The following is a 17,534-nucleotide window of genomic DNA, read 5'->3' on the forward strand; positions in this document are numbered from 1 at the left end:
TGCTGCGCTAACCTTACCCAAGAAACTAGCCATAATAAAATGCAGTGCCCATATGGCCGTGGTGGACATAGTGGGGGAGGGGAATGCTTTTGCTGATCAAGTCGCTAAGCAGACAGCTCAGTCCACACTGTCAGCTATGTTTGTAACGTCCTCTGCAAGATGGGTGGAAGAATACGATTTGTTCAATAATACCATAGAAAGCGTGAGAGAATTACAGAAAGAAGCTACTCCAATTGAGTTGGTACGATGGGAGCAGGAAGTGGGAAGGTTGGATGAAAATAACTGTTGGGTTGATTTGACGGAAAAACAACGATGGCTGCTGCCCAATGCTCTGGTTCAGGCAGTTGTAACTATGGCCAACGGTCCAGCTCATATTGGGGCTAAAGGGATTTGTGCTTTATTAGACCCGGTATGGAATAACCCCAACATTCAAAGGACGGCTGTCCATTTAGTCCGATATTGTATGGTCTGTTTGCAACACAATCCAGGAAAGGGAGAAAGTGTTTTGGGTGGGAACTTTGCGCCTTCAACTTTGCCGTTTGAGGTACCCCAGATGGATTACATCCACATGGAGCGCGTCAACAACTTAAAGTATGTTTTGGTAGTGGTTTGTGCCTTTAGTAAATGGGTTGAGGCGTACCCAGCTAAAGATAACACTGCTTTGGCTACAGCAAAGGCTCTTATCAAGGAATTTATCCCTAGATTTGGGTTGCCCCGTTTGATTTGGATGGACAATGGGGGGCATTTCCATGGGGCCCTTGTCAAACATATCTGTAACGGGCAGAAAATACGACAGAAATTCCATGCAGCTCGACAACCTCAGTCAGCAGGATTAGTGGAAAAGTATAATGGTATTTTGAAACTAAAAATGGCTAAAATTCAGGAGAGTACTGGTTTGAAATGGCCATATACCTTACCCCTGGCCCTCATGTCATTACGAGTTACCCCCATTCACGTTCTGGACTCTCCCCCTATGAAGTAATTTTTGAGCGACCTGCTAATGTATGGGGAGTGCCCAGACCCCGGTCATTTACTGATGTTGAATATCCTATGTTGATTGATTACTTGTATACTTTGACTAAAGATCTGCATTCTATTCATCAGCAGGTAGCATCTGTATTGCAGCCCCTGCCAGAGGGCCCCTGGACATCGACTGGAACCTGGTCAGTGGGTGCTGGTCAGGAAATACGAACGAGACACTAGCCGGGCTCCGAGATGGTCAAATCCTTCTGGCCACGCGGACGGCTGTAAAGGTGGATGGGAAGAAGAACTGGATCCACGTCTCCCACCTGAAACGGCTGCCACTTCCGCTTCCTTATGATCAGCAGCACCCTGAGGTAATTTTGACCCAGTAAAGTGTCCCTTTTTCCGACGCCTGTGAAATAGAACAAGGGCAAGAAGAAGGAGTGATGGGATTGGGCGAAATGGCCCCAGTTGAATCCGCAATTGCCTTTAACCCTGTCATCAATATCCCAGTGAGCAGGGGCTCTGATGAAGGACACAAATCTTCCCCTGTGCTATTTTCTGATCAGGAAGTGCCAGGCCATGTGTGTTACAAGCTATGGCCAAGAAAACATCACAGTACCTCAGACACCACGGTTAGGAGATTAGGAAAGACTCGACTAAATAGGGTTTGCTACATTTGGATCTGAGGTACTGAGCGGGACACTGGACTGAACTCGTTGAGAGCCGGAACTTTGGTATTGTGCTCTGTATCTCTTGTAAAAGGCCAGGTTGTACATTGGATTTCCTAGACAATGACGTTTCTTTTGTTTTCTTGAGATGAACGATAGGAGTCTGCCTGTGAGACTCTAGACGGACACAGGGAGATGAACCCTCTGGCAGGACGGACTGCTTTTGCCTGAGTTTAGTTTTGGACTTTTAGTCAGGAATGTACCCTTTTGGTCGTATTGTACTCGAAGAAGAACGTCCTTTTGCACCACGATATTTGCCATTTTATGAGCCAATGTTTTCTACTTGGACCATGCGTGTAAAAATAGCCTTTATATTAGTGATTGAAGTTATATTAGCCATTTTTATGGGTGTATTTGTGTATTTGGAGTATAAGCATCCCATGCAAGCGATAATGCCCTCTACCATTGTCCCACCTGAACACTTGATGTTTACCTTAGCCCCACATAAGGAAAAACACTGCCAGACTTACGCTAAGAACGTATTTGTAGAAATGCTACACCAAACCCACAGTATTACTAATATGACGGATTGTTGGGTGTGTGGACTTCTGCCATCAGTTATGCATAAACACGATTTATTTATTTCTCTGCCCTTATCATATATAGGTAGCTGTGAGGCCTGGTTCCAAATGTTCCTGGCTATGTATACATTATGTGGAAAATCCCAAACAATATTCAGAGAAAGATTATAATATGATTCTAGCCCAAATTGAATCACACCAGGGATTTGATCCAACAGGAAATGGAGGGGAGGGATCATTGGACCAAGACGCTTGTATGAATTTGTTTACTACTAATGAAAATAGTACTTGGTTGCAAGACGAACTTTATGATTTTGCTAATTTTAATCATTCTCAGTATTTTCAACAGTTTGTTACCAGGAATGTCATTAGCGAACGCATTATGCCCATCCCTATTTTGAACACTTCCTCTGCTTTCTGTGTGCGTGGAATTGGACATGTGCAGGTTGGGAATAGTATTTGTAATTATACATATAGAATGAACATTTTTAGCAGTCCTCCACTGTTGACCCCACCGAATGTGTATTTTGTATGTGGGGAAAATGCTTATACTTGGTTGCCTCGGGGCGGGCAGGACAATGTTACCTGTCTTTTCTGTACCCTCCCGTTTACATAGCACCTTCAGATTATCACAAAACTCATCATCTTCACCGCACAGAGGTGGTTTCCAATAGGCAGCGAAGACAGCTCGGAATGACTGAGGTAGATCAAACCGATACTTCCTTGCAACAGTTTACAGATTTTTCTAAAGGGTTGGTCTCTTTCTGGAGACAGATATTCAATAGTAGGGAGATACGACGATTGTCTAGGGTGGTGGAGAATGTCATTAATATCACTACTGAGATTATGACGAATATAACTGAAGAGCTTCAGGCGACGAGACTCGTTTTGCTCCAAAATCGAATGGTTTTGGACGTTATCTTGGCCGATCGAGGAGGAGCATGTCGGGTGATCGGCAGCTCCTGTTGTGTTTACATTCCAGACTCCGCCCCCACTGTTCATTTAGCCATTCAGAAGCTGCATCGCATAGCTGCGAAAATGCACACTGAAAACAGATCCTGGTTGCTCTCGGGCTGGTTTTGGGGGCTTCTGTCTACCTGGGGTTGGAAACTATTGATGATAGTTGCTGGAGCTGCGGGCATCCTCTTCACTTGCTGCCTTTGTATGCAATGTGGTCCGGCCTGTTGCTCTTATTGTGCTACCAAATTGACCGCCATGGTTGTCCTGTCTCCTCTTCCCTCTAAGTCCCAGATGCTCCAACAAGAGATTCGTGAGTTAATGGCCATTGAAGAGGATGTTTTCCAGGATTAGTACTTCTCTTAGTTAGCTACATCACGCTAAAAGCATGGTTTGAGGAACCGAAATTGAATTAGGCCTAGTAAAGCCCATAGTAACAGTTAGAAATTAGCGTGACGTATCTATTAGTTCAGTCACACTATTAGAGTATCAATAAGCTCACTCACGTAGTGGAATAGGGATTAGTATATGTCTTATTTTAATTATTCGTTCTCTCACGAGCAATATAGATTGGCCGGGCCAGCGCCATTTTTGTGGCCTAGTCCATTTGCAGCATTAGTGGAAACCTACTAATACATTTAACCGGAGCCGTTCTCCTGAGAAATAGTCTGACAAATGTAGCAAACTGCTGCTTCTGCCCGTTAGGCCTGTCAAGGTTGGAGGTGGGGGTAGGCTGGATAAGCACATTCCACGAGGAGCTGTGCGGACTCTCCTAGAGCTGGCAGAAGGGAGTTACCCTCCTCGACCTTGCTATAACGAGCTCAGCTAAACTAAGGGGGCTTTGTGTCCCATATATGGTCTTTCCTTTGCACCAACCTGTACCAACTTATATTTTTCCTTCGTAGGTAACGGTTTCGAAATGTAACAGTATATATGTGATCTGTTGATAATGTGCCAGCAGTCTTCTCGGCGGACCTGGAAGGGCTAGGTCGCGAGAGGTTCCTCTGGCAGGGTTGTTTGTTTAATAAACGATTGAACCTTCTACACTGCCAACTGACTGATTATTGGTAATTGGTATTAGGGCTATTTGTAAGTATAGCTCTATTGGGTTGTAATAATTTTTTCGGTACTTCACTCCCAAAACTCTGCTGGCAGAGCAGAGTTTACCACCTAACCCTAATTGCAGGTGGCCAAGATCACTTTGCCTTGTCCGAAGGTTTCAACACACTGCATATTGAGTAGAGATCTCTACATGCAAAGAGAGACTCCTGTATTAATAGAAATCCTAAAAAATATTATGGAGCAAAAAAATGGTACAGGGTGTGTTTATTTATGTGATTTTTGTGATAAAATTAAAGCCTGCAATATGTACATTTCAAAAACTTCCTTTACTATGTACTTTAGTGTTGTAAGTGAAAAGCGTGTGTGTGTTATTGAAAGTTTAATGCCATATTATTATTAACTTGAGAATAAGTTTTTCTTTCATGACATTATATGATTTAAGCAGTATTATCTCAGGGTGGTATATATGGACAGAGTAGTAGTCCACCACTCATCATTGACAAGACAGTGTCAAACTACGAAAATGCATCAACCAAGTTATCAGCTCAAGTGAAAATTGAGTTTATTAGACAATCCTACACCTGTTTACCATGACCCTTGTACTGTTCCTAAATGAAGGTACCTGGATGTTTTAGTAGATCAGGAGTAAAGTCTATATGTAAGACTTGTCACATGACAATAATGAGCAACACACAAAAGGCTACAACAATCTTGCGCCCAACATTTGGTGAGTACAAAAGCATCACCCCTATACAGTCAAGACATCCGAATTATGACCTAAGGATCCCAAAATTGCATTCAGTGACGAGTTACTGTAGCTCTAGTGAGGTAGTCTAGTTGAATTGATGTAGGGTCTGAAGAGATGGTGACGCCTGATATCACCTGCGACAAAGATGTGATATTTCTTCAAAAAGTAATACATTATGTCTACAAACATGCATCGAGTGGCAGGCCTTGGGCAGCAGAGCACCCATTTGACAGGAAAGCAGGTCAGCAGGGCAGACTTCACAGCTGGGCAGCCCTTTTTTAGCAGAGTTTACAGGTCCAAAAATAATCTGAGGAGTTGGTGTCTGAGGACCTATAATTATGCCTGAAGCTTTCATTGAAGTGGCAGATGCTTCTAGAGGATTCACTATGAAGTGCACAATGTTCCTTCCTCCCCTGTCCTTGCTCCCGTCTAACTACAGGGGGTATGTAGCCCTTTATGGGAAGGTAGGACACAGCCTATTTAGGTGCAAGTGGGGCTGTGCCCAGTTCTGCCCACCCATTCTGTCAGTGATAGCCCATCCAGGCACACCCAAGTTCTCTATTGTTTGTGGCTGTCTGGAAGGCATACACAAAGAGGAACTGTAAACTGTACCTAATCATGTGACCCAGAGATAGGCTGTAGGTGCTGAATGACTAGTCAGGAGAATACCAACTTTCTGAAAGTGCCTTTTTCAAAATTGCAATTTAAAATCTGAATTTATCATTAAAGAGGGTTTTCCATCACAATTCCAAAGACACCAAACGTGATCTGGTTGCCTGTTCCCATTTGGAAGGTTTCCTTATTAAATTTAATGAGATAACCATAATATTATCCTATGGGAGAGGTAAACCTTGCAATAGTGAAACACTAATTAAAGAGTTCTTCACTATCAGGACATGTAAAACTTAAAAATGCATGTCCTATTTTTAATATACATTGCAGCTTGCCACGGATTCGATGCAGGGCCTACCCAGGGGGTGAGCTAAATGTATTAAAAAGTAACATTTAGGCCTGGCAAAAGGTCAAAATGGCAGTTTAAAACTGCATACACAGGCTGCAATGGCAGTTCTGAGACAGGTTTGCAAGGCTACTGAAGTGGATGGTACAACAAGCGCAGCAGGCCCATAGTACCATTTAATTTACATGCCCTGGGTACAGACAGCACCACTTTACTAGGAATTTATAAGTACATTAATTAGGCCAATTGGGATAAACCAAAGTTACCATGATTTATAGAGTGAGTCCATACATTTTAGCACTGGTTAGCTGTGGTAAAGGGTACAAGGTCCAACGGTCAACAAAAATGAGATCGGAAAAATTATGGAGCAGTAAGATAAATGGTTTGGTTGAATCGACACTTAAGCTAACATGTCTAACACTGCCTGATGCAAGCTCTGATGCTTGCCTATGAGATGCCAAAATTGTCATACATGACTCTCTGGAAAGATCTAAAAGCCATGAAATGGAGTGCAGTCAGTATTTTAACACGGGTAAGAATACCTGGGAATGGGAGGTGGTGAATGAAGCTCCAACTTTCAGTCTGCTACCGCGTCAAGGATCACATCAGGCGTGAATCAGTATCTGACAATAACTGCTTCCCTGGATATGTCATTGATGTTGATCCTTTGCCTATAAACTCTGTTTCCTCTTCAAATAATTGTTCCTCAAAATGAGTGGCAACGTGACAAACATATTCATTGAAATAGTGAAGGTTAAAACAGTTTAGGGGTGTGTTAGTTCATTTCTACATGTGGGTGGTTGTTGTTGTAATGCGCATACGTAGCGGCACCCAGAGCTATCACTGTTGTGGATTGTATTAACCTTCCTTAAAACATAGTACGTTCTCAGACCCTGGATCATGTCTTATTTGTATGTCTAGCAGTTGCCTCGAGCCGCCGTGGTTGGCTTCTGCCAATGTTCTGACTAAATTGTGTTAAAAATATAGCTTCAGCCTGCGATTTTCTACTTTGTCCAAAAAATGAAGCAGTGTGTATAAAACATTAAAATTATTTTAGGAGTTTATGTATATAGTTTAATTGCTGTTTTCTGCTGCTGTTTGCACAAGAGGGAGATTCTGCGTTCATTTCCGATTTTTGTTCTGCTGCTAAATTAAAAACTCGGCCAAAGTGATATTCTGGATTGCGTTTTTGCACATGTACTGCTGCTATTGAATTGTTGTTTGTACAGGTTAGGACATGCTGTTTAATCCCTTTTCTTGCTGCTAAAACTGAACGTTTTGCTGAGGATGAATTCATGATTTTATTCTGTACTTGAACTAGCTGCTACTTACTGCTTCGCGTACATTTTTGTATTTCTTAGGATACGCCTTGCCACTTTATTCTGTTTGGTGTTAACTCCAAATGTGGAATGAGTTTTGTTATGTTTAATTCTTTTTTGTAAGAATTTGTATGCACTTTTGTGTGGACCTCATATGAGTTCCAAATCTTAATAAAAATTTGAATTGAATCATTAAAACATATGAAAATAAATCTGAAAATGTAAATGTAATTAAAAAATAAAATTGCAAAATAAACATTTTAACTCTAATTTCTTTTTTTTAATTATTTGTTTTATCCATCGTTTTCTACTGGAGTGTGTTGCTGTATGAATGGTTGGCCATGTGTAGTGTTACACTTATTGCAAGGCTGAGTGGAGCACATTTACTACTGCTTTGGGACCTCTTTGGCTGCAGCAGTTTTTGAAGTGCAGTTGCTGAATAGCAGAGTGCTGACGTTCTTGTGGGTAGGTGTTTTTCTTTGCCTAAACAATTCCTTACCCATACCTAAACCCCTCTATACCCCTCTCTTCAATGGATTCCTTTAGGAGCAGGTATTCTGCATTTTAAAACCACTCCTTTGGTTCCTCCCACATTTACTTTCAAAACGTATCCATACTGGTGAGGATATACCAGCACACAAGGTGGAGACCTCTGCATTGAAAAGATAGGAGCAGCGGAGACATCCGCATGCAGGTTTGTCCAAAGTGTTTTATAATATAGGAATAGGTCTACTGTAGCGCTCATAAACACTACAAAGTGCAGTTTGTCGATAGGTCCACTCATTTGGTTAATTAAATGGCTCATATGAAGATGTATTCTTGAATACTAAATATTATGACTCATACATATCGCAATTCATGACCTGTAACTGCCAATAGTATTTACATATTGGGTAATTTGATGCATCTCAGGATGCATAATTGATTCACTTTCTGTAGTTATAATTGAGTTTTGTAAGAGCAAAAGTACAGGCCATATGGAGAAAATCTAGAAGTTTACATGAAATTAACTTCATGGCTTAAATGGGCCATCTTCTGGGCAATAGGGAGCAATTACATGATTCACTGGCAATTTCATGAATCTGTGGTAATTTAATGAGTCACAGGTAATTCCATGAATCATTAGCCATTACATTATCATATTAGAGGAATTCTATGACTCACATTAGAAAATGTTCTTGATGTGTATTAGATGTAGTTTCATGGCACTTGAGGTGTAACATTGCAGAGTAAGGGAAATTGATGGTTCATTTTGAGAAAAAAATGTTTCATTGGTCATATTGAGAATTTGGGGGGATTGCGAACATTTTCACCCGCGGAAAACTGGTTTGAGCAGAAACTGTCTGGTGTTAATTGTGAAACTAATCCGTGCATGCTCGCAAGGCAATTTATGCTTGAAGAAATCTCCTGCCTATATATCACTTGATTTTCATGCATGAGCTATGCCTTTGCATACATTCTCACGCAGATAAACAAATACATATATTTCATGTAATATACAGAACTTTCTCAAACATTCACAATTTCACACACTTCTAATATTTATCATATGAACGCCTCTCTGTGCACTTAGCACTGAATGATACACATTGATGATGGAGCTGAGCCACCATTAAACATCAGACCTTAACTAATGATTCTACTCAAGACATTGAAATCACGGTCTCAGAGTCCAAACCTAGGAAATCATTGTGTACGCCCTTAACACTGTGTAAAAATGTAACATATTTAATTTAACTCTAGTTTGTTATGTCATTATTGCCATTTGGCATGGCTGATTATTGATCAATTGTAAAGAACGAATTGCACTTACATCTATGTCAAGCGCCATCAAGTCTTTCTCCTGTAAGTGCGGTATAGGTAGTGCGGAGGAATATAGGAGTGAGACCCTCATGCGCTTCCTGAGCTTGTTCCATGCCTAAGCGGTAGTGGACACTTCTAGATATCTTTTCTGTCCTGGAAGCACCTCGCTCAATTTATCCGGGAGAACCAGGTCCGCTTCAGGTTTTAAAAACGGAATGCGAGCGTCAGGATGGGACCAAGCGCGCACATAGTGGCATTGAGCCACCAAGTAATACAGTTGGAAGTCCGGCACATTGAAGCCCCCCTGTCATACGGCAGGTTTAGTGTGGACCAGCGAACGCACGGCCGCTTACCTCCCCACACCAAGCGGATCATGAGTGTCCGCAGAGTGCGAAAAAAAACATCAGAGAGGGATACTGGAATATTAATAAAAAATATATAAAAATTTGGGAAGCACCACCATTTTTAATATGGCCACTCTGCCCGCCAGAGACAAGAGTAATTGCAGCTGTCTGTCTACCTGTTCCTACAGGTTTTGGAAGGTCTGTCCATAGTTTAGGCGTATAATTTGAGTGGTGTCCAGGTGGACATGAATGACAAGATACTTCACCGAGTCCTGGCACCATTCCAGTGGGAATTCGCAATCCCATTGGACTGTGCTCTCTGTGAGCGGAAATATGATGGATTTATGCCAGTTGATACCCAAACCCGAGTACCTGCCGTAACAGTTAATTTCACGAATCAGGGGGGCCAAGTTCAGGTGAGGTTCCCGGACATAAAGAATGGTATCATCCGCATACAGTGAAGCCAGAAGCAGGCCCGTTTGGAACTGCAGCCTCTGTGCAGATGGCACTCTTGGAAATGCCTGATTAGCGGGTCCATAGCTAAGATGAATAGTAGTGAGGACAGGGGGCATCCCTGTCTGGTTCCCCGGTGCAAGCAAAATGGTACAGATAGGGTACCATTCGAGCGGAGCCGTGCCGAGGGGCCGCTATATAATAAAGAGACCGTGGTGATGAAGACAAAAGGTAGACCCATGCGCTGCATCACCTCCATGAGGAATGGCCACTCCAAAGAGTTGAACGCCTTTTCACCGTCATGTAACACCGCCGCCGCCGGAACTTCAGGCTGCATTCTATGCAACACAAGCGTCAGGAGGTTCAAGGATGTCAAGCGCTTGGGAACAAAGCCCGACTGCACTGGGGAAATGATGAATTCCATCAGCTGCGAAAGTTTATTTGCTAGTACCTTAGCCAAAATTTTATAGTCCAAATTCAATAGGGACAGCGGCCAATAAGAGCCGCATTGTTTGAGATCTTTACCTAGCTTCGGAAGTAGAATAAGCACAGCCTCACGCATCGTGAGGGGGAGAGATTGCTTTTCCAACGCCTCCGCATACACCTCAATTAACTGGGGGGCCGAAATATCCTTAAACTCCCTATAGAAGTCCACGGTGTAGTCATCTAATCCCGGGGCAGTAGAGCCCCGCGGGGCATCTATGGCCAGTATGACATCCTCGACGGAAATTGGCTCTGCCATAAAGTCTATCATGTATTTCTCCAAAAATACCAAAGCAATTTCGTCAAGGTAAGCCGTCTGGGCAGCACCATCGGGTTCTGCTCTAGATGTGTAAAGTTTAGTGTCATATTCTATGAATTCGTCACGGATGGCCACAGTGGAGGTGAAATTGTTACCAATAGCAGAGTGTGTTTCGGTGATATAATTTTTACTGAACTGGAAACTCAACATTTGCGCCAGTACCCTGCCGGGCCGCTCACTCTCCCCATATCTCCTTGCCGTATGGTATTTCCCCATGTGCAAAATTTCACGTTCCGCCGTATCCCTATACTCAGTCAACAGAGCAAGTCTCTGGGCCTGAGCCCTAGCGGGTCGCTAGTTGGAATTCTAACGCGGCTATGTCTTGTTCAATACGGGACATCGCCTGTTTGAGATCCCTTAGTACCCACGCCTGCTTGGAGATGCATACGCCTCTGATAACGGCCTTAAAACCCTCCCATGAAATCGCAATGGTGTTGATTCGGCCTGTGGATATCGTCTCTGGGACCCATATTATGCGAATGTTGATGCGGGGTCCTCCCGCTTCTAGGTCCTCATTCTTGATAGCCACTTCCTTTAGCAGACACTCTGCACTCTGTCCATTCTAGCCGCTTCAGGGATTGGGCTGTCCCGCCCTCTAGGTCCGATACGCGTGCCTCCACCACATCCAGATGTCGGTCATGGGTCTGAACCTTGGCGCCCAACGACGCAATTGTTTGATCCAATGAGTCAAAGCGGAAGTCCAGCGCCCTGAAGCCAGCCCTCATCTCGATCAGCATTGATGCAACAGAGGCCTTCGGGGGATCCGGTGCCTCCACCATCGGCACCTTGTCCGCCATCGTAGGGGGAGTGACTCAGCTGCCTCAGTCGCTCTACCAAAGGGCAGGGTGCTTTGTTTAGGGTCTCTACGGCCCATGATTTCACCAAAATGGTGCTGGTTGTGCAGAGGGACCCAAGAATCAATGAGCACATAGCGCTGCGTGACCAAAAACAACCAGAGGGCCGTGAGCACTCCTAGGCGTGGGGCTATCACAGCAAACAGCCAGGTATGAACCGGGGGTACAGTGGGAGCGAAAATCCAGAAGACACAGCAATTCAGGAGTGTGTGTTCAGTTGGAGCAGACTCGTGGGTAGTATGTCAGGTGAGCCCCATGCATGTCCACGCCAGCGCCGGAATGCCGACCCACGCCGTGCTCCAGGCGGCGCTGATTGCGAGAAGTCTTAAGGCCTGAAACAGTTCGCTTACATTATAGTGCATACATTGTACTGAGGCTCCACCAGTCCTTCAGTGCACTATGAACATGTGGCAATGCTGATGCGGCGTAAGCCAGACGGGTGCACCCCCCACACCGGGCCCGCTCCCAGCCGCAGACCGGAGCCCCAGCCCCCAACTACGCTGGTGCGTGGGCTCTGTCCCCACTGCCGCCGAGTTTTACAACCAACACTCTCGGGGCAGGGCAACCGTCCCAAGCACCGATCGCGGGCACCCGCCAAAGGGGGAGGGGGCTTCCCGGGCACCGCCCGACTCACCCGATGTCTCGCAGGGTCCAATGCCAGCCTCGGCAGTCTCTCACCTCGGGGAATTGGCCTGCCCAGGCGCACGATGGAGTTGCCCGGCTCTCCCGCCACTTGAAGGTACTCCAGCGCAGGCAGGGCCAGAAGCGCTATGATCATCTCCACTGGGGCAGCGCCACCTCCGCTGTCTACAACTCCAGTTTTTATGGGGAATGCAGCAAGTATTTCGTGGGAAATCACCGCTGGGCCAGGCAGGTCGGAAGAACTTCTATAGCTGGCGGCCATCTACGCCACCGGCTCGGCCATGCCCCCGGTGACTCTGTAGTTCACGGTAAATTCATCCAGAAAATTACCACTCCTTCCTGCAGTTTCACCTTGAGATTTTTGCTGCTTTAAACAGCCAAAACCCCTGGGTAAACAAGATAGAACTGCTGTATTTCCCCAGACCTTTCCAATGTGGCAGTAAAATGGTTACCAACTCCATCCGAAATTCTGAGGCGCAGATAGTGAGACTCTAAGTAGTAAGAAAAAGCTCAGGGGAAACATCAAGCTTTGTTGCTGCGCAGATTGAATTTAGGAGAAGATAGCAGAGAAAGGACTTACATTCCTTAGAGGATAGGTCAAAGTATTCCTCAACAAATGCAACTTTACATTTACAAACCTTGAATGCATTTTTTTTCATTTGTTTCACGGTTGGTCACTGTTTTGTAAATTTTCCATATTTTATCATAAGGTGATTTACTTGATGTTACTATATTTTTCACACGTACACCCTTCCAGCATATAGGTATACTTAAATGTCCTTACCTGGAGGTGAAACTCTTCTTTTTCCAGTCAAGTGCACCTCATTCCCTTTTTCCTTCTATCTCGCACAGGATTTGGAGACTATTTCAAAACATAATATCTTATTTGCAGCTAGTCCCTGGTGAAATGTATGTAAATTCGCGAACTTTGCACTACACTAAATTCCAGAAATTGTTTTATTATGCCTTTTCGCATAATGATGTTGCATTTGCCCAGAATTATAGCACAGGAACAGTGTGAAAGACCTGAACGCGAGAAAAGGTCATTGTGGTAGTTATGTTTTCGGTGCTATTTCTTGGCACATAATGTGAGGACGCATTTATTTTAAATCTAAAATATAGAGCTAAATGCCCTATTTGCATTTTGCGTTATTTCACATAATTTTCCCAAACTTTCTCATAATTACACAAAAGCAAATTTAAAAAAATGTGCACGCCTCTACTTGAACCTAGAAGGCTTCATCAAATGTTTTCAAGAGCTTTGTGCTACTGACGTTAATTTGCTAAATATTACACACCATCCAACCTTAACCTCAGTCAGGCGTCAATGCTGGTTCCGCTACCAGTAAGCCATGACTGCTGTGTTACTGTAGCTCCTTGTAAATATCAATATCAAAGTGCCTGGTAAATGAGCTAGGCAGCCAGGCTCCTTCTGCATTTATGGGAAACATTAACCATGGAAGCGGGATTAGGAATTCAGAGGGCATACAGGCATTGACCTACCTAATGAAAACAAATGTTATTTATACAATGGATGTTTCCCTCCCTTCTATGCTCTTTGGCTTGGAGTTAATGGACCGCCCTGGTACTTCTGCTGGAGGTATAGCACTGGAAAACATTAGTGCCCTTCGGTCAAGCTGGAAAGGTCAGTGTGTCTCAAATGAGTCTGTGAAAGACAGATCTATATGGATTGACGAGCTGCAACCACCAATATCAGCGGAGCCTAAAGAACTATGGGGGATATGTACAATGAAGTGGCGGAGCATGTCGTTAGCCTCCTGGGCTTAACGACATGCTCTGCCACTTCCGAAACACAGGGCTGCACCATATTTACGAGAATGTGATGCAGCCTTGCGTTTCCCCCTGCGATGGTGCTAAGTTTAACAACTTAGCGCCAATGCAGGCACTCTTGCGCCAGTGTGCAAGGGTGTCTGCGTGCAGGGGAGGATTGGTTATGTGTAGGAAGGTATCCCTTCCTGCACATAAACAATCATTAAATGCCGTTTTGTAACTTTCATGTGTTCTGCTTCATGCAGCACACATGAAAGTTAGAAAATGGTATTAAAAAAAAGGATTGTTCATGTACAGGAAGGGACACTTTCTTGTACATAAACAAATCATGGCATATTGCATTTTGCAAAAACGAGGAGAAATAATGCATTTCTCCTCATTTTGCCAACTTAAAACCAGGAGTTTCCTGGTCTTAATTTTGGCGCTGCCTTCTATGTATGCCACCCTTGTACATAGGGGGCATATTCAAATACAATGGGTGTTGCAGTGGAACATCCACGGCAACATCCAATGCACGCCACTTTCACGCAATACATAGTGTGAAAGGGTGCCTTATGTACAAGGCAGCGTTAAGCCACGTTAAGTGGCTTAACACAGCCTTGTACATAAGGCAAGACCCCTATCGCCACGAGAACATCACAAAAAGTTACGTTTCCATGGTGATAGGGGCTTGTACATATGCCCCTTTGTGCAACAGTGAGGTGAGGAGAATGATGAGCTGCAGCAAATGGCGGTGGTCATGAACGAGAAAGAAATAATTGATACAGTGGCTTTTTTTACTTCTGCGTTAGTAGAGGTTTTTGTAGTGGTCATCCTAATTATCCTACTTTTTCCAGAAATGTATTCAGTAAATGTTAAGCATTTTTAGTTTATGCACTGCATTGTTGATTGCAATCGCCTATCAGGCAAAAATGGAAGCAATCAAATAACAAGCCTAGGGCGTTGAAAAATCTGTTGCCAAACCTTAGCAAATTGCAATGTTCCGGGCGTGGGCATCCCAGGACATTACTGGTATCGGCCCTGGGAGTTGGCGGTCCCCAGGGCCAAGTGAGGCTCCTGGAGGGGGCAGCATAACCCCCCCCCCCCTTTTGTTAAGTAAGCTCTGGGGAGGTGGTGATCCCCGGGAACAGGGGAGGTCACGGGTCCTCCCATGCATTTCTTTTTTTTAAAAGTGTGCCCGGGAAGATGGCGGTCCCCGGGATTGCGGGGGCAGAGCCCCCCACATTAATGATATTTAGTCCTGGGGAGGTGGCATCCCTGGGGCAGTGGGAGTAGAGTGGGCCCCCCCATTTCTAATATGTTTAGCCCCGGGGAGGTGGCAGTCCCCAGGGCTGTGGGGGGCCACACTGGCCCCCTGCATCATTAAAACATTAGCCCTGGAGAGGTGGCAGTCCCCAGGGTGCGAGGATTGCCACAAAGCCAACAGCCACATAAAAATGGAAAGATGTCCCAGGGAGGTTGAGGTCCCCGGGGCTTTACACATTCTAGGAGGGGTTCTGCGCCCCACTCCTACTTATTTACACATGCCACCGGGACCTGGCCCACCCGGGGCCTATTTTAAATGAAGCATGGAAGCCTGCGCTTTGTTTATTGTTTTTTTTATTTTAACAGGAGTCGTGGATCTTCAATGACTACAGCAGAATTTTTTTTTTAATGCTTTTTGGGCCCTAGAGGGTCACAGTGTGTTGTCTATCCTGCCCCCTTTTCTTTTTCGTTAATGTGTTTGCTTCTCATTCGATTCAACCGATGACTGGCAACACTTCCTGGTTTGAAATGTTGGCAGCCAATCAGATCTTAAGCACAGGAATGGGAGGGGTCGCTGATCCACAGTGGCCTCAGTAATTTATCTGAAAAATGTTTACATTTCTCAACAACTACACCATTTAACATAAAGAGCACTTTCTTGATCAAGAGATACCTTTCTGCTAAATTTGGTGTAATTTTGTTCTGCAGTTCGGGCTATAGCCGTCTCTAAAGTTTCCTATGGAAATTAACATGGAGAAAAAACATTTTGGGAGCCCCCTTTTTCTCGACTCCCTCTTGATGGTTGACCCTGAAATTTTCAAGACAGCAGCTAAAGTGAGCATGAAACTTGTAGAAGTTTTGAAAATTTCTCGAAGATTCGTCAAAGAACACCAACGTTATTAGCTAATGAAAAAATGTTCTTCCTATGGAAACTACATCTTAACTATAACTACCTACTGGTAACCACCTATATACTATATGTAGGTATCTAGTTACACTAGGTAGTTATAGTTAGGACCTAGTTTCCATAGCAAAAGCGTTTTTTGACTAGCCTATATCTGTGGTGCCGTTTGACGAATCTTCATGAAATGTTCCCAAAAAAGTGTGCCAGTGATTCCAGAGGCGGTACAAAAGGGGGTGGTGATGGAGGGAGCATCTGAATCAATCAAAAAATCACACCCAGTCAAAAGATCTGGGTTTAATCCATCACCGTTCTTTAGTCCACTCTGCCACCCCAGTTCAGACATGGCTATATGCAAATCAGTCTGACCCTGTGCCTCATGGGAACAGTCCATCCCGAACTGCCAAGCCATGTCTTCCCTGGACCGTAAACAAGCTTCCGAGGACCGCTTTCTGGCATTCTAGCCGTCTTAAGCCCGGCTTGCTTGAATCCAGTGGCAAAGTGAGCAAGGGACTCACGTCTGAGCATACCCTGCCACACTTATGGCGGCCAAAAACTGTACAAAAGGGGGTGGTGATGGAGGGAGCATCTAAATCAACATAAAGAGCACTTTCTGGATCAAGAGATACCTTTCTGCCAAATTTGGTGTAATTTTGTTCTGCAGTTCGGGCTATAGCCGTCTCTAAAGTTTCCTATGGAAATTAACATGGAGAAAAAACATTTTGGGAGCCCCCTTTTTCTCGACTCCCTCTTGATGGTTGACCCTGAAATTTTCAAGACAACAGCTAAAGTGAGCATGAAACTTGTAGAAGTTTTGAAAATTTCTCGAAGATTCGTCAAAGAACACCAACGTTATTAGCTAATGAAAAAATGTTCTTCCTATGGAAAATACATCTTAACTATAACTACCTACTGGTAACCACCTATATACTATATGTAGGTACACTTTCACCTCCTGAGGCGGAAGCCGGGAGAGTCGCCCTGTACCTTTTAAAAATTGTATACTGTGATTTTAAGACAGCGTTTTTAACTATTTGAGTGTACTTTTGTGATCTTACTACAAAACCTACCTCTCTCCCCTGGGCACTCCCGCGCAGCGGTTGGAAAGCTGCCGCGGGATACTTACTTGTGTTGCCGCCACCCCCCTGGGACACACAGGCCACGCCCACCATCAGTCAGGCCACGCCCCTTTTTTCGAGCATTTAAAAGCGCGCCGAGCCAAGCGCGAGTCTGAACACTTTGACCTCCTGAGGCGGAAGCCGGGAGAGTCGCCCTGTACCTTTAAAAAATTGTATACTGTAATTTTAAGACAGCGTTTTTAACTATTTGAGTGTACTTTTGTGATCTTACTACAAAACCTACCTCTCTCCCCTGGGCACTCCCGCGCCTGCGGTTGGAAAGTTGCCGCGGGATACTTCCTTGTGTTGCCGCCACCCCCCT

Source organism: Lissotriton helveticus, chromosome 7 (assembly GCF_964261635.1).
Source record: "Lissotriton helveticus chromosome 7, aLisHel1.1, whole genome shotgun sequence".
Classification (NCBI taxonomy): Eukaryota; Metazoa; Chordata; class Amphibia; order Caudata; family Salamandridae; genus Lissotriton; species Lissotriton helveticus.